The sequence below is a fragment of the Cydia splendana genome, chromosome 1 (genome assembly GCF_910591565.1).
Source record: "Cydia splendana chromosome 1, ilCydSple1.2, whole genome shotgun sequence".
NCBI classification, from domain to species: Eukaryota; Metazoa; Arthropoda; class Insecta; order Lepidoptera; family Tortricidae; genus Cydia; species Cydia splendana.
Genome location: NC_085960.1, coordinates 5,871,099 through 5,896,771, shown reverse-complemented (window position 1 = coordinate 5,896,771; position 25,673 = coordinate 5,871,099). Strand labels below are relative to the sequence as shown.

The 25,673-nt window shown below is 36.4% G+C and overlaps 1 protein-coding gene across 1 annotated transcript in view; it reads right to left on the bottom strand.

Annotated features, from left to right (window-relative positions):
• LOC134790071 (F-box/LRR-repeat protein 7) overlaps positions 1-21,137 on the bottom strand; it is a 137,084-nt gene extending 115,947 nt beyond the window's left edge. Inside the window, exon 1 of the mRNA XM_063760836.1 lies at positions 20,732-21,137. The gene's annotated coding sequence lies outside the window, so the exon portion shown is untranslated. The remainder of the gene's footprint in view (positions 1-20,731) is intronic.
• Between the last annotated feature and the right edge of the window lie 4,536 nt (positions 21,138-25,673).

Below are 25,673 nucleotides of genomic sequence, written 5' to 3'. Positions count from 1 at the left end.
CCACAAGTTTGACATTGATATATTCGCTAGCGTGTGTGTAACTTATTTTCTTTGCATCTCGCTCGTACTGGCATATTAGTGCGAGCGAGATGCATAAAAAGTAAGTTACGAAGACGTTAGCGAATATGTCAATGTCAAACTCGTGGTAAGGCTACTGATCGGGGGTAGTGTCATACTCATGGTAAGGCTACAGTCGCACTACATCAAATTGGTGGTTTTCGGAAGCAAATGCTCGAGTTACTTTAGAAAACACCGAAATCACTTTACACGTGCCTTTAAGAATTGAGGAGTTCCCTCAATTCCTCATGGATTCCATCATCAGACCAGAACCAAAAATAATACGGAAACACCTTGGAGGTAACTTCTTCCAAACAAAAAAATAATTACTCAAATCGGATCACGAGTGCCGGAGTAATCGCTGAACAACTACATTTAAAAAAATCATCATCATTATCATCATAACAATCATCATCATCAGGTCTACTTCATCAAATTGGTAGTTTTCGACAGAAAATGCTCGATTTGCTTAAGAAAACACCCAAATCACCATGCATGTGCCTTTAAAAATTGAGGAGTTCCCTCAATTCCTCATGGATCCCATCATCAGACCAGAACCAAATAAATTAATATAGGACCAACTTGGAGGTAGCTCCTTTCAAACAAAAAAAGAATTACTCAAATCGGACTACGGATGTCGGAGTAATCGGTGAACGTACATAGAAAAAAAAAAGCTACAACCGAATACAGAACCTCCTCCTTCTATGAAATTGAAGTCGGTTAAAAATAAATAAAAATTACATCATGTTATTTCCATTACATGCCCCTGTAAAATCTCTTACTGACAAATGTAAATGCAAGAGCGATTGCTTTGTGTTGACACTCTCGACCCATTTATTATGAGTACCTACCTACTTTTTTAGTTAATAAAGTATATAAAACCTTTCGATTTTAGCGCTTAATATTTAGCTGTTCCTAATATTTGGGTCAAACAGATCACTGTGTTATGTCTTTCCTGTAGACATACACAAGAGTTAAGGGCTATAAAGGTTAATTTTCTTATTTAACCCTTATCCACGTGAAAAGGTCCTCCTTTTATTTAGAGAACTATGATAAAATCATTGCTTACATGCCCACAAGCTGTTAACTATTGCCCACAGGTGAGAAAAATGTGCTGTTCGCGATAACACGCTAGTTTTCTCCCCATTTACACCGTGGGGTGCGTCCGGCGTAATGATGTCACCGCAATAGACTTAAAGCTGACCTTAATTGAACCACTTTCTCATACATTTAAACCCTTACTTTACTGCCGTCATTGCGGATTAGCACTATAACTGGCTTTTGAACGAGCCCGAGCCTGGAATATAGTCATTAAGAATTAAGTACAGATTCATTTGAAACGCGCAGTGAATCTTGCTCAAGTATTTTTACCCATTGATGAGCGTGAGATGTATAGCGAGAAATGTCAATACATTAAGAATATTAAGTACGTACATTAGCGTTTTAAGGTAGTTTAACTGAGGCGTAGAAGTACTTAGTGCCTATAATTTATCGGAAAATCGACCACTAAACATATAAAAACACTATAACGCAAAAACGTTTTAAATATCAAAACAGGTACTTGATAGTCGACAGTTGCTTTTAATTTTAATATTATAAGGTACCGCTATCGAAACTTAATAATATATGCCTAAGTAATGCCACAAGCCAGTTTATTTTTAATCACTTGTAGTACTCCTATATTTTTGAAAAATAGGAGTAAGGTACAAACACTTTATTTACTCATATAATTTTATAAAAACCCGCCTCTACCTACAAGAATACTGAATCACTTTACACAATATAAAAACAATATACAGAATTACAGACACTTTTTATATCTTTATTCTGTTAATAAGTATAAAATTTTCACCACGGAAGTTCTGGTAGATAAAATTTTATGGCCAATGACATTTTATAGACATGGTCAATAGTTTTCTCTGCGGTCGTAAAATAAAAAAATGCTCTATCTCACATTTCGGGACAGTATACGTGTATATCACTATAATCAGTATGTAGTGTTGTAATGTTCCATTAAATGCTTCCGATTTCAAATGTAGGTGTAGTTTTATAACACTCCTACAGCAATTAAAATAAATAATGAATGAACTAGCATTTTAACAAAGTGGGCGTAACAAATCTAAACGATTTAAAGATATAAGAACTTGAAATAAGAAAAGATAATAAAAAACATAAGAAAGTGTCGGAATTTCATATTGAGATTTGCTCACATCACACATCGCAAAAATTTGGCTAAGGATTGAAAAACACTTTGTATTTGTAAGTATATGAGAGTTCTGCCGCGTCTAGAATTATTAACGTTCCTTCATTATGAGGAGATGGACAACATTTTCATCTTCACCACTTAAATGGTTGGCAGCCCTGAACTGTGCGCACAGCTAAACTGTGGAATAAACTGTCGCCCGCGGTATTTGCGAACTGATACGACCTTCAAACCTTGAATGAATGAATGAATGAATGATCGTTTATTTGCCTTCAAGAGCTTAGTCTCATCTCAAAGGCCGGTAACACACCTGCAAGTCTTGCATCCCATCTGGTGCTGCAGATATTGGCAATGGTAATTGCTTGCATTATCCTTCTGCTCGTTTACTTACTAAATCATAACAAAATGGCAAAGAAATTGCAAATGTGACTTGGATTTTTAGCATATAAATACCAACAACTGAGCACTTTGGAACGTAGCATACCTCACATTTCAAAACTTTCTGACTTAGAATCCCTCGTAGTTCTTGTGCAATGACTGCTATAACATCATTTTACCGTTATTATGTTAAATGTTACGGAAGTCAACAAAAGACGGCGGTATAGTAATGAGCTTAACTTTTATGTCTAAAATAAGTGTTCAACTAGCTGTTAACAGCCGAACAAGGATGTTACCTATTACAAGCGCCATTTGATGTCCCCTTCGTTTTATTACAAATTGCATCGGATTAGATAAAAGACTGTCGAGAGTACTAATTTGAAGACACAACGGCTAAGCTTTAAAAGGGTTAGGTATTTGACCTGCACATTGTATGTATGTAAATCCTGACTAGGAATATATGAACACGCGCCATGATGCCGAATTTCACTGGAACTATATTTTTCATACTACGAACTGTCACCCTCTCACCCTATACATGAGAATAACAGCGCCCTCTTGACAGTGATCATATATTACTGGTCAGACTTTACGTCCCTGTGTCTAATGATGACTACAAACGGCTAGAACTTATCGTGCGAATGTCACAAACGTAAATAGAAGTTTCATATGTATATTTTAAAACTAATTTTAATCGTTTCTTTTAATTTATTGAGATCAAAATTTAATAAAGTAGAGTCAGACCGTGAAAAGTCTGCAGCGAATATGATAGCCCACGCAGTGCAAGTGTCATTTTAAACGTCAAACGTCTATGAAATTATGACGTATAAATAACACTTACACTGCGCGGGCCATCAAATCCGCTGCAGACTTTTCTTGGTGCGACTCTAACATCATGCGCAAAGTCAGGAGGATTTTTTGATACCTTATCAAATCGTTATAATAAAAGTCGCAAAAACAGTTGGTAATCTCCGAAAGTCCGAAAATATAACGGACTTGCCTTCTACATAATAGACGGACTTTCCAACTTATGTATATCAACACAACAACTCTTAAGCCAAATTATTTTGACATTGCATCTAACATGGCGGAAACAAAACAGTAAAATCATTTCGCAGTCGCGTTTTACTCTTCTAATCGTCCAATCCCGTTCACGATGGACATAAACTCTGGCATGACATACAACGTTATATTGCAGAATTTCAACTACGTTGGAATTTTGGAATGCCATATAACCGCACGCACACGATAGCCGCCTGTAGTCATATGACGTCAGGGTGAGTAGACAAACCAGTTAATTTTTGTGAGCGTCAGGAATGTCAGGATTGCTGGTGGATCTTAGCGAATTTAAACGAAATATTCATAAAAATATTATTTTTTATCCTAACCTTTTTTTTCTGTAACGTCAAGGAAACATATGGTTACCTAAGTAACTTATAACACAAGCCTTAGTGAGCTTTGTGGGGTTTAGTCAATTTTTGTAAGAATTTCCTATAATATTTGTTCGTTTAGGTATTCATTTAACTAATATTTCACTCCCGTCGCATATTTTTTTCAATTTTACTTGTGATACTTGTCTATGTACATATATAGTACCTATAAGTAATTTAATGGAACTGTCAAAGTACTACGAGCGTGAAGTCAAGTTTCTGCTCCATTATGTTTTCTGTGGCGGCACCATACATATTTATCACCCCGGTCGGCTTGTAATCGCGGCTCTAAAAGCTCGAGTAACCGCGAAACTGGATATCCAACACATTTACCTCCATTTACCGGACAGTTTTAGCGTCAAAGTGATTTGCGACATTTTTGCTAACATTTTTAACATGGCTAGTCTATGTGAAGTTTAATTATACGGCATCATAGAAACGAAAATGTATCATTTTGAACCTTAACTTGTAGACGATAAAGGCGATAGGTTTTGGAATATTTTATACGTTTATTGGCCTCTGTGTTAAATTATGGGTAGCTGTCGACTTTTGTTTCTGAAACGGTGGTACAGTCACCTGCAATAATATGTTACACAACGAAGGCCGCAAAAATATCTGACACGATCTTATTTGTAGAGCCATATGAGCGTGTCACATATTTTTGCGGCCTTCGAAGAGTAACATGTTATTGCAGGTGACTGTACTTAAATGCTATACAAAATACTGCTATAAAATAGATTTATACAGTATTTGCCTTTATTTGTCACTTTGACATATTTATTATCATTTAAAGGCACATTATAGTTCGGATGTGAAACCTATCTACCTACGTAAACATAGTAGGTACCTAGTGTAAACTAAATATGGTATCTTTGAATGCTTGAATAGCTAGCCATACACGTACGGATTTGCCCGCCGGATCTGCCTGAAAGATGTGTCTGACGGGCACATCCCGACCGTTGGTTTTTAGCACGGACAGCGGACAGACATCCGGCGGACAAATCTGTGTCTATTTCTCACCACACATTGACGGATGTGCCCGTCAGACACATCTTTCAGGCAGATCCGGCGGGCAAATCCGTTCGTGTATGGCTAGCTATTAAATTTAACAGGCCAATTTACACTGGCGTTCAAAAGTGCATGGAGATGTTTCATCCGTAATGTTAAGGCATTACAGTCGACATCTATCGATGCACTTTTGAACGCCACCACTGTGCATACGTACTATTCAAAGTTACGTAATTCTTCTGCTAATTACAAGTATAATTTGAGGTTTGTTACATAACATTAAAGTATTTGATATTAATTGTTCAGTATTCAGCAGACCCTGCAGGGCGATTTGAACATTATCATTTTGTCATCAAACGGTTATGGACGTGATCTGTCAGCAGTCAATTTCTGGTTAAATACCTATACGTCACTGTTGATACCTGACTAAGCTGACATATCATAGGCACCCATAACCGTATCATATCAAGAATTAACTATCTGAATAGGCCTCTTGGGCTCCGAATCTCATGAGGATGCATACATAATTACTTAGGTTGGTATTCCACCCGTCCAATTTCTTTATCCAATGTCAGTGCGTCTCGCTCTCTCATTAAAGCAAAATGTTAGTCGCAATACACATTGGACAAAGAAATTGGATAGGTGAAATAGCACCCTTAGACTAATGTCTAAGGTGTCTCTAATGAGAGAAAGAGAAAATATTCAATACTGTTCGAAGATTTACGTAAGTATAATACAATAACCAAATATAACTGATATAACATGTTAAGGTCGACCGTTGAGACCGTTAAAACATTCCGTGTGATTTTATACGTTACTGCGCCAAAGTCATAAAGATAAATAAGCGACTAATGAGCCGGAAGCACGCGTTTATGCCCCATCAAGATATTTGCCGTCACTTTCCAACATATCCAGATAACACGAAAGGTGACATAAAACAGCGTTAATCTAATAAGGAAGCGTGAGGTCGAGGGTTGAGCAGTGGCGTAGCTAGGCGTGGGCGATGGGCCGTCGCCCACGGCCTCGCACCCCAAGGGGGGCCTCGCGCGAGGCCCCTTCGGGCACAGTGAAAGATAAGGGCCTAGCAGATGCGACTTCGCCCACGGCTAGATTAGTTCACGCTACGCCACTGAGGTTGAGTTCAATTCGTACACAAACTTTGATTTCGAAGTTCTGTTTCCCCACAGTCTCCTCCTATAAAATTTTACATGTCGAAATAAGTTTCGGATATAATTATATAAACTAGCAACCCGCCCCGGCTTCGCACGGGTAAACCGTAACAAATTATACACCTAAACCTTCCTAAAGAATCATCCTATTGATGAAAACCGCACGAAAATTCGTTCAGTAGTTTCTGAGTTAATCGCGAACATACAGACAGACGCGGCACGGGACATTGTTTTGTAAGATATGTATTATGTATAAGATTAACCATTGTTGGTCTGTCTATTTTGCACAACACCTAAATCATGTTGGCCGATATAGATGCGCAAAAATACTAAAGATCTAATCAAACAAAGCCAAATTCATCTTCATCCAATTGTTAATTATAATTGTTCATCCTATATCCGTGATTAATAAGTTTAACTGTGTATACATATTTATGCCCGTGGCTAAACACGGCTTTACAATAACAATAAAATGCTTTCTTCCATTGTTTATCCATCGGCTTTGGTCGTGACTGAGCCGAATCAGCATATCGGATCTGAAGCTAAATATATAAATCACGTTAGCTAATCGCTTCTAAGATATCAATCACGGTTGAGTTAGAAACAGTGTTTTAACTACTGAAAGCAGACGAAAGAAAGCAATTAGTAAACACCAATATTACAAGTTTTTATTTAACTTGCCCTGTTAGTATATATGTTAGTTAGTGTGAGTCAAACATGGAAGCAAAATTTGACCCACTTCCCGATTTATGATTGAGCTGAAATTTTAATCGGATGACAATGCCATATATGATGACATGGAGCTGATCTGATGATGGAGACAGGAGGTGGCCATGGGATTTGTCATATTAACTTAATTTCAAGAGCTCTAGATTGAAGATACTAAACTCCTTATTCCAAAAACAGCAAAATTGTGTAATACTTTGTCTTTTTTCTTAGAAACAGCCAGGCTAGCACATGATAGGCGCGACAGTATCTCGCAGCGAGATAGACTACGCGTCCTTCTTTTATTAACATAATTAGAAAAAGACAGGTAGTCTATCTCGCCGCGACATACTGACGCGCCAATCATGTGCTAGGCCTAATGAAATGTAAAAATCACAGATAGGGACAAACAATATCAATACTCGTAGCTTGGTAGATTTGACAGGCGTTGTTGTTTATGAATAACATCACAGGTAAGTCTATTGAGTCAAGATACTGATCACAACCGATCTGTGTGAAACGATTCCTCAGTTCCCACGAGATGGCGTGAGTTGCGAAATGATGGGTGAAGACACGCGATCCCCATCGTCCGAGTATTCAGTTTACTGCTTTAGTTTGGGAATTGCCCAATTATACGTTATAGGGTGTGAACTTAAACCCAAAATGGCCCCGTTATTGCGAACATTATTGTTTTACGCCTTCAAAGTGCTTTTGCGGGGAACTTTTTATCAATACATAAAGTCGTTTCTTCTTTGTAAGTTTTATAACCTTCTGCCGATAATGTGTCCATGCATTTTTTTCACATCGGTGTAAAACGACTTTAGTCTCAATACAAGTGTGGTTCATTAATAATCTGGCTTTATTATATCATTCCTTTCCCTATCACTCCCTAAAGCCAAGCCGCCTCGCGCCTACAAGCATCCACTCTTTAGGTACCTACCTAATGGTGAGAAGATGTGAGTTCTCAGAAATATTAGGTAATCCTTTTTCGTCTTTTACGGACATTAATGGAATATTCAATGATTGAAACGATTTATAAGAAATGTTCAAACTTGTATTTATGAGGACTTATGAATCCCATATCATTCGGGCAACAAAGTCACTTAACAGGTTCACTTGCCTTTAAGTCGCACAGTTGCCTACAAGTATTTCCACGCTGTTAACTGACTAATCGTGAATCTTATTGAAACGACATAAGGCCTACATGTGATTAGTTAAGTGTTGTTCTTACTCACATGTGGCGCTAAAGCTGTGATCTCACTCCAACAGTTAGATAAAAAGAAAGATGGTCGATAACGGTACTCACGACCTTCGCTAGCTATTGCTTATGCAGCTCTAGGCATTCTTATGTCTAATCTAGTCAGTTTCACACTAAAGGTAACATTCCATTTCCAGCAGCTGCACTACTGCTCCGACACTACTGCAGCGGCCTGAACTCGTCGGTGTTATTGACAATTTCCATAGCAAAATGAATGACGATTCCGACTGCACGTAATATGATAATATGATATGATACAATCGTACATAATTCTTTGATTTTCGCCTGCACACGTCGGAAATTTCGCAGTCAAAGATTTTCTGAAGTTTAAACCGTAATAGCCTTAGACTTGCGCGCGAAATGCGAATATTTACAAAAATATCCACAGGCCTATATTTCGTTTTTTTAGCATTAGAAATAAGGTAAACAATCTTGATGTGTCTTTTAATTGAAAAACACATTAAAAAAAAGTTACGGCAAATATGTAACAATTATAATCTAATACGATCATTTATATTCTTCTGCTTTCATAAGTAATAGTTACTGATTATTAAAAAGTGTTTTTCAATTAAAAGACATGTCAAGATCGCTTACCTTCTTTCAAGTTCTTTCTAATGCTAAAAAAATTAACTATATGTGCCAATTGCAGATAGGGTTACCAGATGACAGGAATTTTCCTGACATGTCAGGAATTTTGGCCTTTTGTTAGGAATGGGGACGGAACACGAAAATGTCAGGATTTTTTTGAATTGATAGACTTTTTTATAAAGTACCTTTTTATTTACTGAAATTAATAGAAATAATAAATAAATAAAACTCAAATTAATAAAATGCGGCTATCGGCTTAATAGGGTGGCCATCGCTAACGGCTAGACGAAGGGGGGGGGGGGCGTCGTCAAAAATATGAATGTCAGGAAAAATATTCGGAAATCAGGAATTTTGTCAGGAAATTCTAAATTTGTATCTGGTAACCCTAATTGCAGAGTTGTCACATTAACAAAGTATGTACGTAGGTAATGATTTAATTATCACGCAGTGAACTATATACAAATACTCTAAGGCTACAAATATTTAATCATTTAATCATTGCAATCATGTACAACATTATAGGTATAGCGCGACATAAACTGCCCGATTCTAACTTTAAGATACGTCATTTAATAGAAACGATATGGATTAGATATGTCAGTGTCAAATGTGACGTTTCTAACAGGCGAGAACGGAAACTCAAAATCAAAGTTTACCAAACCTTTGCACATTTTGTACAATTTAACCCCACTTCCCACTAAAACCCTCAACCCCGCCTTAACCAGGGAAAGTAACTGCATATTAAGTAGCGTTTCTCCCCACATTCATTACGCTACGAATATCCACTTCAATTGATCTAAAGTTGTCCGCCATTTATCTCACATCTGACGCGTTTGTAGCACCCAGTTCTGCTAAAGCCGTGTATACACGATCTATACGACCAATACGGCCATTGAAGCTTCACAAGCTTTTAATTAAAGTGCGTGGGATGCTGTTAATCGGACTTCATCGATTCCATGTTGACACAAACTACTTTAAACAACATTTGGACTATTAGGACTCATGTGTTTATTCAAGGTTCATTGAATCTAATTGGGCTAAATTATTCTTAAAAGCAAATTTGTGTTCTTTAAAAACTATATCGATTTGATTGCCCACAATAAAATTATGACACTTAAAAAAATTTAAAAAAAGAATCTGTTTATTTCATAAAAAAAAACATGCATATCCCGTGGAGCGCCCTACACAGACACGTGTGCTGGTAACTAGTATAGGAGTTCCATACTACGGTAATTCTGGGGCGCTCCAGGGAATATTTACAAACTTAACTACTGATCTTAAATTAATTCTTTTAAAAATAGAAAAAATCTATTTTTTATGATTTGGGGTTTTCCACCATCAGCCCAGCACCCAGCACATGCACGCCTAATGACTTGAAAACCTACTTACTACTACCTAGGTACTTGAAAACAGTACAGATAGTCTTGTTAGGCTAACTTTAGGTAAAATTTGATTACAGGCAAACACCGAACAAATCGGAATGAGTTAAAGGCCGGTACAAAGTTTTGGTGTTCTTTTCTACTTTCTCCAGTGCGGGGTCTTATGCCCGTATCTACTCGATCTAATTAGGTTATAAATATCAACGGAATCATCTCAATCTATAGGTTATTTTTTTATCAGTTTGATTACTTTGATTAAGATGTTTTTGAGGAGCAACTAACTCTGTGTGTAGGTACCTACATATTCTGAATGTACATTTGCCACTATGTCGGTTAAGTATAATTAGGTATTTATGTGGCGATCACTGCACACAGCATATTCATAATGCAACTTGTAACGCATAAACCTCCCCATCGCAGTCGGAATATGTAGATAGTAAAAAAGATACCGTGAAACTCTAAATATTATAGTTGGTCAAACCAATTTGTCAGTCAGTAACAACCAGGAAAACTATATACTCATCTTCTTTTGGGTGCTAGTACTAGTGTAAGACAAAGATAGTATGATTCTCTGTGTCTATGATTGAAATGAGACAGTCCTTTGACAAACTATAAATACAATGTATGTAGTATCAAATGTCATGAGAATCAAGAGCCCATGCAAACTCCGTGAGCGCGGCTTTATAGTAGAAGAGGCTGGTCTTTTAATGAAGGTGTTTTACAATTAAAAGCGGATCAGCGTTCATTCGCTTTACTGGCATAACTAATCACTAATTGAAGGTTGTGGATACTTTCTCTCCAGATTGCTCTGGTAGCGACCAGTTGGCAAATTGACCAGCCTGTCTAATGCCAGGGTGATTTATGCGGTATTAGTATTAAGGAAAACAGTATATAATAACAATAATCTGAGCTCGCTGTATAATATAGCTGATAATTATATGGAAAAGATTTTAATGTGTTTAGCACTTTGTTAATCGTTTTTGCAATAACTTGCATCCAATCCAACAAATTATAATAAATTCCTTTATGATTTTCATGATAACAGTTAAAGACAAGTTTCATAAACATGATCCCGAATTTGTTCAGTGCATGTAGTGTTGCTCTTAAATATATAAAACATAATTATGACATGACTAACTTAACCTCTTTTCTGTGTATGATAAATATCCTGAGAAAATTTTAGTCATTTGTTAACATTTTTTTCGGGAAAGATTTTTTTCTTCACTATCGAGGTTGGAACCCACGATTTTTGACCACAACATACAATATGGAAGGTTAAACCACCATTAGTGCTAACACGCTGCACTGGTCGGTCATCGACATAAACGTCAACTTCTCTCAAATTATAATAAAACGTTAGACTACCGGATGTTCTAATATCAGCTATAAACGGTAGCCCTACTCGTTAACATAAATTCATATACGTGTATGAAGTAATTGGAGTACTGATTTACTGTAAGCTCTTGGCCTATAATTCCCGTCACGTACTCTATGAAGAGAAACCTGAAGTGAAATGTCGATTTCTAGATTAATACTTAAATACATATTTTCATTAGTGGTTGCGGACAAATTAAAGCTTAAGGTGAGGTTTCGATTGCAAGAGAAATTATCTACGTGTTCCTAATCTTAGTATTAATTGTGGAGTCGTATTTTATTGCAGATACATTTAAATGTGCGGTTACTGAAGCGTATAACACTGGAATTGCCAGGCAGCAATCACTTTGACTATGAAAACTTAATAGTCTATGGCGGCGGTCGGCAACCTGCGGCCCGCGGGCCGTATGCGGCTCGTGAAACTGTCATTTGCGGCCTGCGAGCCTCTCTGGCTATGTAATATTGAGAAACGACAATGTCTGATAAAGTCATAAATATTAACAAAGTGCGGCCCGCGTCAACTTACTCATCGTTAACTACGCTACTAAAACTACGCAAAAAAAGGTTGCCGACCGCTGGTCTATGGGATAAAATAGTAAAAGCAAATAGCGACATACTTGTAGGTACCACATGCCAAGACCTACTTTGGCCCGCGGAACAAACAATGCATCGACGAACCTCGAGCAACTAGTTCATAAGGGTCAGATCAGATATAAGTGTGCTAGAAATATGAAAAAACCGTTATTAAAAACATTTACTACGTTATTCATTTCTGACGCATACATATTAAACGACTTCGTTAGTTCAGTTATTAGCGCATTTTATCTTTCTAGCCCCATTTATGAAGCAAAACGTGTTTTATCACTCTGTCACTTTATCTGTCGATCGGAGATAAACCGACATTCTCTCCATAACAACCTATGCGTCCAGTTTTTTAGGTTTCTTGCGCCCTTTTAAAATTTCTCGCTAGAATACTGGCTATTTCTTTCCTAATGCGAAAGGAATGTTGTGTTTTTGAAATGGTAATGCTCTTACGTCTTTTTTGATGTGGTAGTTAAGGTGTCTAGACCGCCTGGCTTTAACTCTTACTTCCTGCTATTAAACGCGTCTTCTGAGCAATGTCGAGCTAAGAGCTATAAAGTCAGATAACTTGAGCAGCTAGTACCTAGTTACGTCCGTCCATTTCTTCCTGAAGGATACTGTACTTTGATTGGCAGTTGCTACCGTCACCTAAGAAAGATAGCCGTTTCAATTATCCATTTATATGGAGATATAAAGCGTTTCTATGCAAAAAGTGGTAAATATTATTGAACCAGAAAAAGAAAACTGCATGGCTGTTAATAATTGAAGTTCAAAAGCAATAGGCAAATTACAAACTCAAACCATTTTGTGTCCAAGCCAAAACCTTCCAATGCAATCTATAAATTATATAAAAAGATAAAAAATACGAACGGAGGTTACAAGCTTATAAAGTAACGCAACGCGATAAATATTATCACTTTCTGCGTATTACTTCCTCAATATGCTCGTGTCAAATGAATGAATCACTCAAACATTCGGCTTGTTGGATATTGGAACCGTATCAGATAACCCTTTCAACGAAGTCATTAATATATTTTTGCATGGTTTCTAAACATTAACACACTTTTGCCAGCGTCACTCTGCCTCGGATCGGAAGTGATAAATTGATTATTATCTATTTATGCAAATGTTGGGAACCTTACAGATGTTCCGATTTCGGTATGTGTCGTTACCGAAATATCATCTGTCATTTAGGTATCATTATAAATATTGATAGAATTGTTACAATGAATACCTACTTTGAAACCTTACACTAAGTATTTATTTACTTAAAATCTAGTTTACAGTTTCAGAAAACATCATACATTGCTGAAGATTTTGGCAGTAGTAGGATATTGATAATATTGAAACAATAAATTAAAATATCTACTTTGTACGTAAATTATTAAATGAGAAAAAACATGCCTGACAATTGTTATATTCGGAAAATAACATTTTGTTAATTAAAATTAAGTGTCAGGGTCATGATTGACTTATTCTTATCCACCGGAGATTTAAGCACACTGCTGGTACAGTCACCTGCAATAATATATTACCTACTCTTCGAAGGCCTCAAAAATATTTGACACGCTCTTATGTCTCTACAAATAAGATCGTGTCAGATATTTGTGAGGCCTTCGTTGTGTAACGTGTAACATATTAACCCTAATACTGTAAAAACGTATTTAAAGAAATATTATTTCCCCATTTAAATACAATAACGAGAAGTGAAGAGGGGAGCTGTTTGCCAACGTTTCTTTCCGACGCATTTTTACATGCAACAAAGTTAGTCTCAACTGTCAATACAGACAATACATGTTTATTGGAAGCAAAAACAGCTTTGAATACAATGATGAGAGCTCAGCCAGATGTCCGGTTGTGTTAAGTGGTACTGACGTTTATTTATTAAGCGAGACTGTTGTGTTTAACCTAATCAGGCTATTTAGAGTCTGAAATGTGCGAAACTAGTTATCCGGTGAGGGCGGTGAGAAAATAATGTTTTCTGTAGCCGTTATACTGTAGGTACTAAATGATTACAAACATTTTTAAATTGGATTATTAAACAGTGTTTATTGTTTGTGTTAATTATAATATATTGAGTTGTAGTAAGTATCAAATAGTTTAGATTTATTTAAATAAAGGAAAAACGGTTAAAAAATGTCCTCAGACGAGATTCAAACTAGCGATAGCGCCTTCTAGCCACTGAGCTACCGAATCTTATCCGATTGCAGTGAATATCGAAAAAAAAATTTTAGGGGCTTCTCAACATTTTTCAAACACAAAATACTTTTTACTTCTTAACAATAAATACTGTTCTACATGACATTAAAGCTCTCCAAAGGGCCTCTACGTGTTGGATCTATATCCTCACGCAAGCCTATCAAAAGACCGGGATTTATAGGCCCGTGAAATCTAAGGAGTACTGTTTAAACACTACGCGATAGACGCCAAAAATATGTTTACTTATAAACGTGATCGTATAAACGTAATGCAATAGGTAGGTATACATTTTTATCTAAACTGTACCATAAACAAGTTCCCTACTTGATATTCTGATGAACTGCCTAATCACGTTGAGATAACACCAAAATTAATTCAAGCGAAATAAGTTTATTATCCATTAGGGCACTTATCTTAGCATAAAGCACTGTAGGTAGGTACCTAATATTTTTTTCTCAAACATGCAATGAAATATTGATGTTATGTTCCATAAAATACTCGTAGGCTGCGAAGTATGACGTTTCAGGTTCGGCTAGGACAAAAGGTCGTTAATGGAATTTCATACACATCTTGCAGGCCTAGGCCGGCAAAGTCCTCTTTTTTAATTTTCATTTCACAGATATTTGTGACACAGCATCGTGGCATTCATCCATTTAAAAAAACTAGAGGCAGTATTTGCTTTATGGTTCATAATAACACACTGCCACTACGCCTATAAAAAAAAAACAAAAAACAATGTTTGCTATAATTTGCAGTTTTATTTGTATAAAATCAACATGAACTTAATAAATAATACATTCTATAATTTTAAATTATAAATTTAACTACACCAATAAAAACATTTAAAATATTTCATCTAAACGTTAGCGGTAAAAAGGTCTACTCAAACACGCGTAGTTATATTTTTTAAATTGTTAAGGAGGTAAAGTTGAAAAATATTAATTCTGTTTTATTGGATTTATGGTGCGTTGTTGATTTTTTGACTTTAATATGAGTTCCGACGAAATAATGAAATTAATATTAATTGTAATCGTAGGCGTTGGAATTGGCAGCGTACCTAAGCAGAATTGTGATTTTAATAACTTGCTGCCTCTGCCGCCAAGTCAAAGACGAAGTATGTATATGCTTGCTTATGACAATTTTATTATTTGAGTAACTAAGAAAAATGGCTTACAGTTTATTAGAAACAGTTTTGTGGCATATTTTAAAATATGAATGTAACTACAAATTCGTCAACACTGTGGAAATTATACTTATTTACTCCGTGCATAAAGCAACGATGTATGTGAAACATGATATCAACATGAAAGACTATGTAAACTTATGTGACGAAAACGACAGTCAGACGGATACAAGGCGAAAAAATCAAAGATACATGAAAATATACGGGTAGTAAAAATACACGACTCGTGTAAAACATACGCGTGATAATGATATAGGTACGTGTTGGTTATATTTTGGGTATAGTTTACTTTTAGTTTTTTCTATAAATAAAACTTGGGTTTCGTGGATTTTTTATTTTATTTATTTCATTGCATGTTTGAGAAAAGCACTATACATACCTCGGCGGGAAATGGGGTTGCCCGCGCTCAGACCTAACCGGCCTCGCTTCGCTCGGCCGTCTATATGTCTTCGGCCGGCAACCCCTTTCGTCCCGGCCTCTGTAGTAATGTACTATTAACTTTTTTGCTAAAATGCGATAATTGTAAGTGCCTACGTTGTTTACTCATTTCAAAATTTGCTTTTTTACCACTTGCTGAACAGATATACCTAGATATATTTAGCAAATGTTTACGTTAAGTTTATGCAATGCAATATCCATTAAAATATGTAGGAATAGGAACCAGCGAGCTAGTATGAGCAAAAAAAATGCATTTGGCAACAAATACTGGAAACGAATTTGATTTAAAGTGGATTTAACGAAACTTGGTTGTTGGATACAGTCTTAAATATTCTCAGAAGTAATAATAAGTATAGCGTCCTGTCATGGTATACGCCGTGGGCCCAAATGACCGACAAACTTCAAAAATGCTTCTTATAAAATCGTTATACAAAGTATTGACAAAACTGTACAGTTTAAATATAGTAACCTAAGTATACTTTAGTTTCAAAATTGACATGTCTAAAAATAGTTACACAATCTTGTACTGTGCCTAATTAATAGAACGTCACAGCCCACAGTAATTAATTGTTATTACCGTTCCATTTCATTTCTAATTGTTATAACAATACGTAACTAAACGTGATGTTAACTAGGAACTACCGCAAGAATCGCAAAATAGTTATTTTGTTCCAGAAAATAACGCACTTTATACTTATTAACAATTATATATTTGAGATAAGTATAACATTTTTACTCATTCCGTTTCCGTACGGAATAAGAGATTTAAGTTTGTCGGGTTATTGGAACTCACGGTGTGTATTCTGGTTTCGATAAAGGCAGTAAATAGCATTGACCTCATTTTAGCGGATGCTCATCCTTAAAGTCTGAATGTGAAAGTGAGTTAATTTTAATCCAGTTTCAGATGACCATGTTGAGGAGACGAGAGTTATGAGTTACTGGTTATTTTAGGGACACAAACCGGGATAAATATCAATATTTATGTTCACTCAGTTTGATTTAATTCATTTAGGGACAAATTCCTGCACAGACCGAATTAGACATTTTATTTGTACTAGGAGAATGACATATGTAGTTGCTTAACCCTGAAATAATATCAAGTACGCATATAAATAATTCATAATACAAAAATATACTACCTACTTAAAATTTACGCCGGTATATACATTCGGGATTAGCTTCGTAAATAAAGGTGCCCTCCGGTTGTCAACTGCAGCTGCATTACTGTTGCGGCTTCGTTGTTTCTCGTCTGTCAATTTCCGCGATAAAATTAGTGACGTTCGCCGCCGCATTACTGCCGCGATTATGATGTTAACGTCAAACAGCGGCGGCAACAACGACACCGCACTACAGTTGCCATGCGAATGTCACCTTAAGTTAAGACCATTCGGTATTACTAACTAGTCTGAACTCTGAAGCAATCGTCCCCAGAAAAATCGGTTAGTGGAATTTTGTACGAATAAAAGTGTACACCTGCTTCAGAGACAAAGTGAAGATTTTAAGAGATTATAGCGTAGGCATCCTTGATCTTAGCTTCCAAGTAATAACAATAATGGCCTAAGAAAATATGTTTTTCGAATACATTCTCAGATATAAAACCGCCCTAAAACCCCTCAGGATATGTAAAAGAGTTTGTTAAATATTTATCACTTGGAGGCTACAGGTTGCCATAACTCTTGCGTCCCACAAATTCAGACAATGTTCTTATTACCTTGAGAATAAAGTTAAATTCCCCAGACATGGGCATGTTATAGTGTTGGCTAGATACTACCCATCTTACCCCGCATTGCCTATCCGCAATACCATTGTCCGCTCTATTATTCCTATTCTTTAACGTTATGAGCCAAATATGGAGTTGCTTTGATACGTCAATAAAGCGTTGCCTTAGAACGTTCATCCTGCAGACCATTATCCATTGAGACATAGAGAAAATACAGTTGAAAACTGTTATGATCAATTGAAAACGATCAATACAATGCGTGACATGCACCTGATTATAATAAGGCAGAAATTGGAGAGAAAACACAAACGCAACGTGGGCAGAATATCGCAGAAAATGATCATGAGAAAGATGTACAATAGGGTATTATACTGTATTTAAAATAAATTATTTTACACCATGCAAGAAATAAAGCACCAGATAATTATTAGAAAAACACAGACAGGAGTTATTTTTAAACACAAGTTCTATTTAATAAATCAGATAGAAATATAAACAGTAGGTGAGTTGACCGTGACGGCACGATGTAATGTTTCATATATGTAATTTCCATTTCCATTAGCAAATCGTTTTGACAGTTCTAAAAATTTGACTAGCAGGAAAATACCCTATTTTGCTTACAGACTTTAACTAAGAAAGCTTAAGATCGCGTGTTTATTACCTTCGCCCTCGACTCTAGCACGAAAATGGTATGTCTGCAGCGACTATCGCGATTCAACATAATTAATTTAGCTTTATTTCCGACGTCTCAATACGGGTTTTGCGACAGGACCGTTTGACATGCCATTATTGTGTTCGAAATGCGAACTAGCGGGAAAACTTACTATCGGCCCGATTCGAACTTTAAGATAGGGTCAATTAATAGATCTAGAAACGATACAGATTAGATATGTCAGTGTCAGTGTCGTTTCTTCTAACAAAAACGTCACTTTTGACACTGACACATCTAATCCATATCGTTTCTAGATTTATTAATGGACGTATCTTGAAGTTCGAATCGGGCAGTATTATTTATGTATTTTTTTTACCTCTTATAATTATAATGTAGCCGACTAGGAGCAGTTTATTGTGCAACCAATTTTAGAAATGAGGATTTTAGTATTTAGGTGTTCCACTAACTAAAGGAAAATACAACGATTTGATTTGATGTTGTGGAGTTCAGGAATTCAGGGTTATCCAACTGAATATGACCAGGGATAGACCTATTAGTTACAGTAGTTACTAGTCTCTTGTTATGAACGGTTTCACCGGTACTACCACGGTCACAGCCACGGTGAACCATCTGCGATGTTTATGATTTCTATATGCTCGAGACTACGGTTGCCATTTGCTGAGGTAAGCATATCAGTAGGTACTGACATCGAGATGTAGCTGGCAGTTTAGTTAATTCACTAAAAAAGCGAGAGAAATAGAGAAAAAAGTTTTTGTCCAGAAGTGAGAAATAAATAAGCCCCGAAAAGACATTACTTTGGGCCAGATTCAGACGACGATTCAACATTCAGCAACCAACCGAATGGCAATACAGCGTTGCAACATGACACGACCTGCAGCAGTGACACTGCATCACCATCCCCAAGTAATCTTTAAAAATCCCGACAAAATTCCAAAAATAACTTTTGCAAAGGTCCCATACCAAACAACTGACTGACCATTGATTTAATTTAAGGACAGACAGCTGAGTTGGGTTTTATTATAAGAATTAGACCGACACCCGAACCGCACGTATCTTGCAGTCAGTGTTAGGTACAAAAAGTTCAAGTGGCTTTGTGTTTTCAACTGACTTACGCCCTTATCTGACTAAGACTCAGGGTATTTCAGTCTAAAGGCAGCCGTCTCGTCTACATCCTTTGTCATTTCATAACCTCGTAAGGCCCACGTAGAAGTTTGACGTTTAAAATAACACTTGCACAGTCTGGGCTAACAAAGTCGCTACAGACTTATCATGGTCTAACTCTAATAAACTCACACTGGAGTAATATTTTAGGAAAAGAATGGAACTGACTTCAAAATTCAAAGAAAGTAGGTCCTAAGTACTAAGTAATCGTAGGTACCTAAGTATATCATTTAAGATTAAGGTAGGTACTTACTTGTGTACAGTCAATATGTTACTCTTCGAAGGCCGCAAAAATATGTAACACGCACTTATAATGTCGCTACAAATACCTAAGATCGTGTCAGATATTTTTGCGGCCTACGTTGAGTAACATATTATTGCAGGTGACTGTACTCAGGCGTTTTAGAACAGGTATGCTGCTATAGCGCAGTCTACTTTAAAAAAAAAATAAGCTTTCTTTTTAAATTTATTCAAAAAAGGAGTGTACAAACCTGTACGCACATTTCAAAGGTCGGCTATGTGCATGTGACAGACATGGAGTTACAAACATCCATAAGCTGGCGTATCTGCTCACTTTTACATGGCTGTAGGCATGTATGCTTGTTTGTACACGCAACTTTCCTCTTATTTGATTGGACCACACTGGAAATACGGGAATAAGGACTTTTTGTGACAAACGTCAAAGCTCTATGGTACGGTTTTTAATTTAATTTAATTTCAGTAGATACCATTTCGTACCTTGTCAAGTTGTCACAGTGACAGTATGAGGTCTCTAGATACTTTCATATTGAATATCACTGTGACAAGGTACGAAATAATACTGTTTTTTTTTTCCTACAATAAATTGTACCTTAGAATGAACTTTATTCGTCTTCTTTAGTATTTTGATAGGTACTTAATATGTGATCAAAAATCTTGGGTTCAAATTCAAACCTAGGTAGAGCAGAAAAATCTTTCTCGAAAAAATGCAAGATGACTAAAAATTTGGTCAGAGTCATTATCATAACACAGACAAGAGATTAATTGTTATTACAGCCACTTGCACCATTCCAATAACCCGGGGTTAACCGGTTAAACCTGGAGTTGCCATGGTAACCAGTCCAATTTGACACTAACTTAACTGTTTAACCGCTTAACCCCGGGTTAGAAGGATGGTGCAAGTGGGTTTTGGAAGTAAGCCTAAAATTATCAATGATTTTCCAATATTTTTCCCATTGTAAACTCACCTATATGCTGGTCTCCTTTTTCCTTACAGATTTCACGTAGAAAGTGTCCTTCCACATCTTTCAACCCCTCGCAAACCCTGCCATAGCACTGATGTCACCACACCTAGTTAACCAGCACTTTTCACTTAACCACAAACTTAACACAACCTTAATTTAAAACTTAACACGTTGAAATTGTTACTATCAAAACTTTCATCGCACTTCACGTCACTTACACGCACTGTTCTGTTTTTTAAATTAGAACTAGGGTTGTTAATTTATAAAGTTTTGACGTGTTTTAAATCTATAAAGCGTTTGATGACCCTAAAAGTAGCTTTAGAACTGAGGCTTCGATGCAAAACGCAGCGATCGGTGCGCCCGCGCGCCTCGGTATGCGGAGCGGCTGTGTGTGTGCGTTGGTATGCACGCACACACACGAAGGCAGGTTGCACGGTTTTTGTCGATGTCCACGGGGCAAGTAGCGGCGGATGTGTGGCGTTGTAACTCGGTTTGGTTATTATTTTTAGGTTGACTTGCTGGAGCTTTTGTGGAAAAGAATTTGGGATGTAACAAATAAATAATAATTTTTGCTTAACTGTTGTTATACCTACGATGATTTGATTATTGTACTCTTAATACACTAAGTAGGTACCTACAATTTTATACATACAGCGCTCTTCTTTCTGCGGGCTCAGTACGGTTCCATTTTTATCGACTATCACTATGCGCGTCCCTTTCGCACTTACATACTTGTTAGAACGTGACAGGCATGGTGACAAGGGATAAAAACGCGACCGTGCTAAGCCGCCTGAACTCTAATTATGTAATAAAACAAACAGGCAAATAGAAAAAATGTTTAAAAAAGCTGATGACCTCTAGGTATCAACTCCCTTTCAATACTTTTCTATTTAATAAATATACAAATAAAATAAACACATAAATGGGCTGAAGCTATAGTCTGTATCTTTAGGTACTTATTTAATTAATTTCGAGTAGTAATTTATTAATTAACCAACCAAATACAAAACCGCCTGGATCAGTCACTGAACGACTTGACTTTAACCTACATTATTTGATCATGTAATGTTTTCATCTACCTACAACGGGCTTCAGGAGCCATTTGAATGTAGATTTTATTTAAATACCTGAAGATACAGAGTATAAGTATGTATAATGTGTATAATGTAATGAAATACTTTAAACTTTTCTTAAAATATATATATTTAATAAATAAAACCCTTTTAATAAAAAAAAGCTTTTGGCAAGAAAAAACACAATTAACTACCTACTATTTGGTAGAAAGAGATGCTAAAGCATAATTCCTATTAATTTTATTACAATAACCGACTTTTTTAAATTTTGATAGGTAGGTGCACGATAAATACGTAGAAAGCTTTTAAGCATAATTTCCAAGTTGCAACGCACTGCATCTCACCTAAGTTTTTCTGAAAGCTGCTGGTCGATGTCCCGCTAGCAAGACTCGAGCTTTCCGCTCTCGCTCACACGACCCACTAACCGTACAAAAGAAAGAGACAACCAGTTTTCTACAACTGCAGTTAAGATTTGCAGAACTCGAAGTGGTTTTACTGAGGAATTATTAACGATAAGAAATACGGTCGTTTAGGTAATAGCCGGTAGGTTTGAAGAGTGGTTTTGGAGGAGTAGTGTGGTGGGAAAAAATGTGTTTTTAACGCGGCCGGGTTGGCGACTGGTGGGTATCGTTTGTTACGGGGATAGTGGGCTGATTGGTCGCCGTGTAACTAGACTCAGTGAAGTCTGTCAGCTGATGTCAAAACAATAGTTTAAGCTTAAAGCTTGCAAAATAACATAAGATGAAGCAATGGATTGTGGATTTAAACCAGTACTCATGAGTTTTTCGGAACTTATGTTCGACGAGTTTCGGTACTTAAAGAAAACATAATTAGGTATAATGATGAAACCTGCGCGATTCTGGACCGAAATTCAAAACCCAATAGAAATAGGTATGTGCCCAACAGAGTAGGTTATGATGATGATGAAAATAGGAATTGGTATAATGGGACTTTCAGACGATGGGGCAAGTTTACTATATTTTTTATTGGGCTAAAATTACATATTGTTATGTCGTGTAGAGTTCTCAGATGCACAGAGATGAATTCATATACGTTAGTATTATAGTTTTTTATAGTCTGAATGTACCTATATAAAATAGTGTTATAAAAATAATATTCTCTAAATGTATAAATATTTTCCTAATAAATTGATCGATCACTCAAAGAGACAATATTGAAGTAGCCAGCTTACATAATAGTAGCCATCAGACCAATATGAGGTTGTCCCAGAGAAAAGCTGTAATTTGTTAACTGACGATTTAAATAAAAACACTCACGTTACATCATAAGAATAACTAGGCTTTTTAGAACGATAACCATACACAGTATTTTTAAATAAACTCAAAATAATAATAAGTATTTTATCAAAATACGCCAATGAGAAGGTATTAAATGTACTTCAAATTAATACCAATGTCAATCAATAGTGCAATTAGGAACACTAAGAGCTAGAATGCCTAAAATCATTTAAGTCTCATTTGTGAGAATTTTATGGGGGCAATTCAAGTGGAGGGTACCCCACCACACCACTTTTTAGCCTGGCAACTTCATTAAACTTTACTCGAAAACCACGTTGGGCGAAATCTTTTACTCTTAATCTTACTCGAAAACCGTAAAATCACAGAAGTTGTTAGTTCAGTCATGGAATTTAATTTCAGTACCTTTTCTTACCTTGTCAGAGTGACAATAGTATGAGGTCCCTAGCAACTTTCATATTGATTGTCACTGGGACAAGATACGAGATGGTACAGGGTACAGTCACCTGCAGTAATATGTTACTCTTCGAAGGCCGCAAAAATATGTGACACGCTCTTATGGTTCTACAAATAAGATCGAGTCAGATATTTTTGCGGCCTTCGTTGTGTAATATTTTATTGCAGGTGACTGTACAACATTTTGACAGTTTCTAATACTCCTTTTATTATTTGTTTTTTTTTTGGCAACTTTTATTGTTATTTAATAAGTCATCCTAATCAACAAGTAGAACAAGCAGGGTTCAGAAAGGGTTTCTCAACGGTTGACCATATCCACAGCTTAGAACAACTAATAGAAAAATTTCAAGAAAAAAAAAGGTGTCTCTATATTGCCTACATTGACTACCAGAAGGCTTTCGATACAGTATCACACAAATGGATATGGGAGACCCTAGAACGTCAAGGAGTAGAGCAACAATACATAGAAGTTATCAAAAATCTATACAGGAACAGTACCGGTAAAGTGAAGCTTGAAACCATGGGTCCGAGCTTCCCTATCAAAAGGGGAGTAAGGCAGGGAGACCCTCTGTCCCCAAAACTGTTTATAGCGATCCTGGAAACTATTTTTAGACAGCTAGATTGGAAGAACAAAGGAATATATGTAAACGGCAGCTATTTAAATCATCTTCGTTTTGCAGACGACCTGGTAATATTCGCAGAGACAAGCTCACAACTACAATATATGATTACCTCGCTACATATGGCCAGTGTGCAAGTGGGACTAGAAATGAACCTATCAAAAACTATGGTAATGACAAATGGCAAGGAGCGAACCATAACGGTAGGAAATGAGCCATTGACTTATACAAAACAATACATATACTTAGGAAAACAGATAAGTTTTAATAAAATGAACAACGACTTAGAAATTGAACGGAGAGCACAAAAGACCTGGAACAAATACTGGCAGCTAAAAGAAGTATTTAAGAGTAACATGCCGGTTAGCTTGAAGACTAAAGTCATGAATACATGCTTATTACCTTGTCTGACATACGGCTGTCAGACGTGGAGGTTTACCCAAAAAGCTATGGAAAAGTTAAGGACTTGCCAGCGCGGAATGGAGCGTAGTATGCTAAACATCAAAAAAATACAAAAGATTAACCATACAAAAATAAGACAACACACAAAGAGCATAGATGCTCTCAGCTATGCCAAAAAACTTAAATGGAGGTGGGCAGGCCATGTAGCACGTACCCAAGACAGGCGCTGGACAGTAAGGGTAACGTCATGGAAGGGACCTCTAGGAAAAAGAGGGAAAGGAAGACCCACTATGAGATGGCAAGATGACGTTACCAAAATTGCCGGGCCAAATTGGATACAAGTGGCCAAGGATCGAGATACATGGAGGGCTTTGGAGGAGGCCTTCACCTGTGAACACGGGGTTCTTGAATAACTATTTAAAACATAAATAAAATAGGTATGTAAACAATTTTTAATATGTTCAAGAAATAAAAGGCTTTTTATTTTTATTTTTTTATATTATTTAATAAGTCATTAATTTAATGCCTACAATACAAACCTATAAATAAAACATAATTAAATAACTAACCTATAAAACTTAAAAACTAAATCTAAAAATAAATAATCCTAATCTTAAAATAAATAACTACAAACTATTCCCCTGCGGAATGGTGCCGTAGATGCTGGCAGCATTTCCTCGCTGTATCGCAATACTTATTCTTTGTGCGAGGAAGCTGCCAGCTCTACTATTCACCAGTGGCGTCTGCTATTTTTTTGGATAATACCATCATGCTGAGTCGGTACCATTTCGTGGCTTATGTTAAGTTGTGTTACGTGTTGTTTTCTCATTTTATTTTGCCACTAATAAACGCTCTCTATTCTATTCTATTCTCATACCTATTCTCGTGGATCATTGATGCATGATTAGGCACTTGGCACAAATAGCAGCCGGTTCTACTTCTATGCGCATGCGACATCTCACTCGAGTATAGTTCTCAGCGGTTACATTCAACCTGTACAATGATACGTACAGTCAAACATAGTATCTAGGCGTTTCTATTCCATGATTGATAAAAAATATACTAAGAACATGTACTTATTTCCTAATAACTTATATTTCCTTTGTATAACAATTGTTAGGAACGAAAACTAGTACCA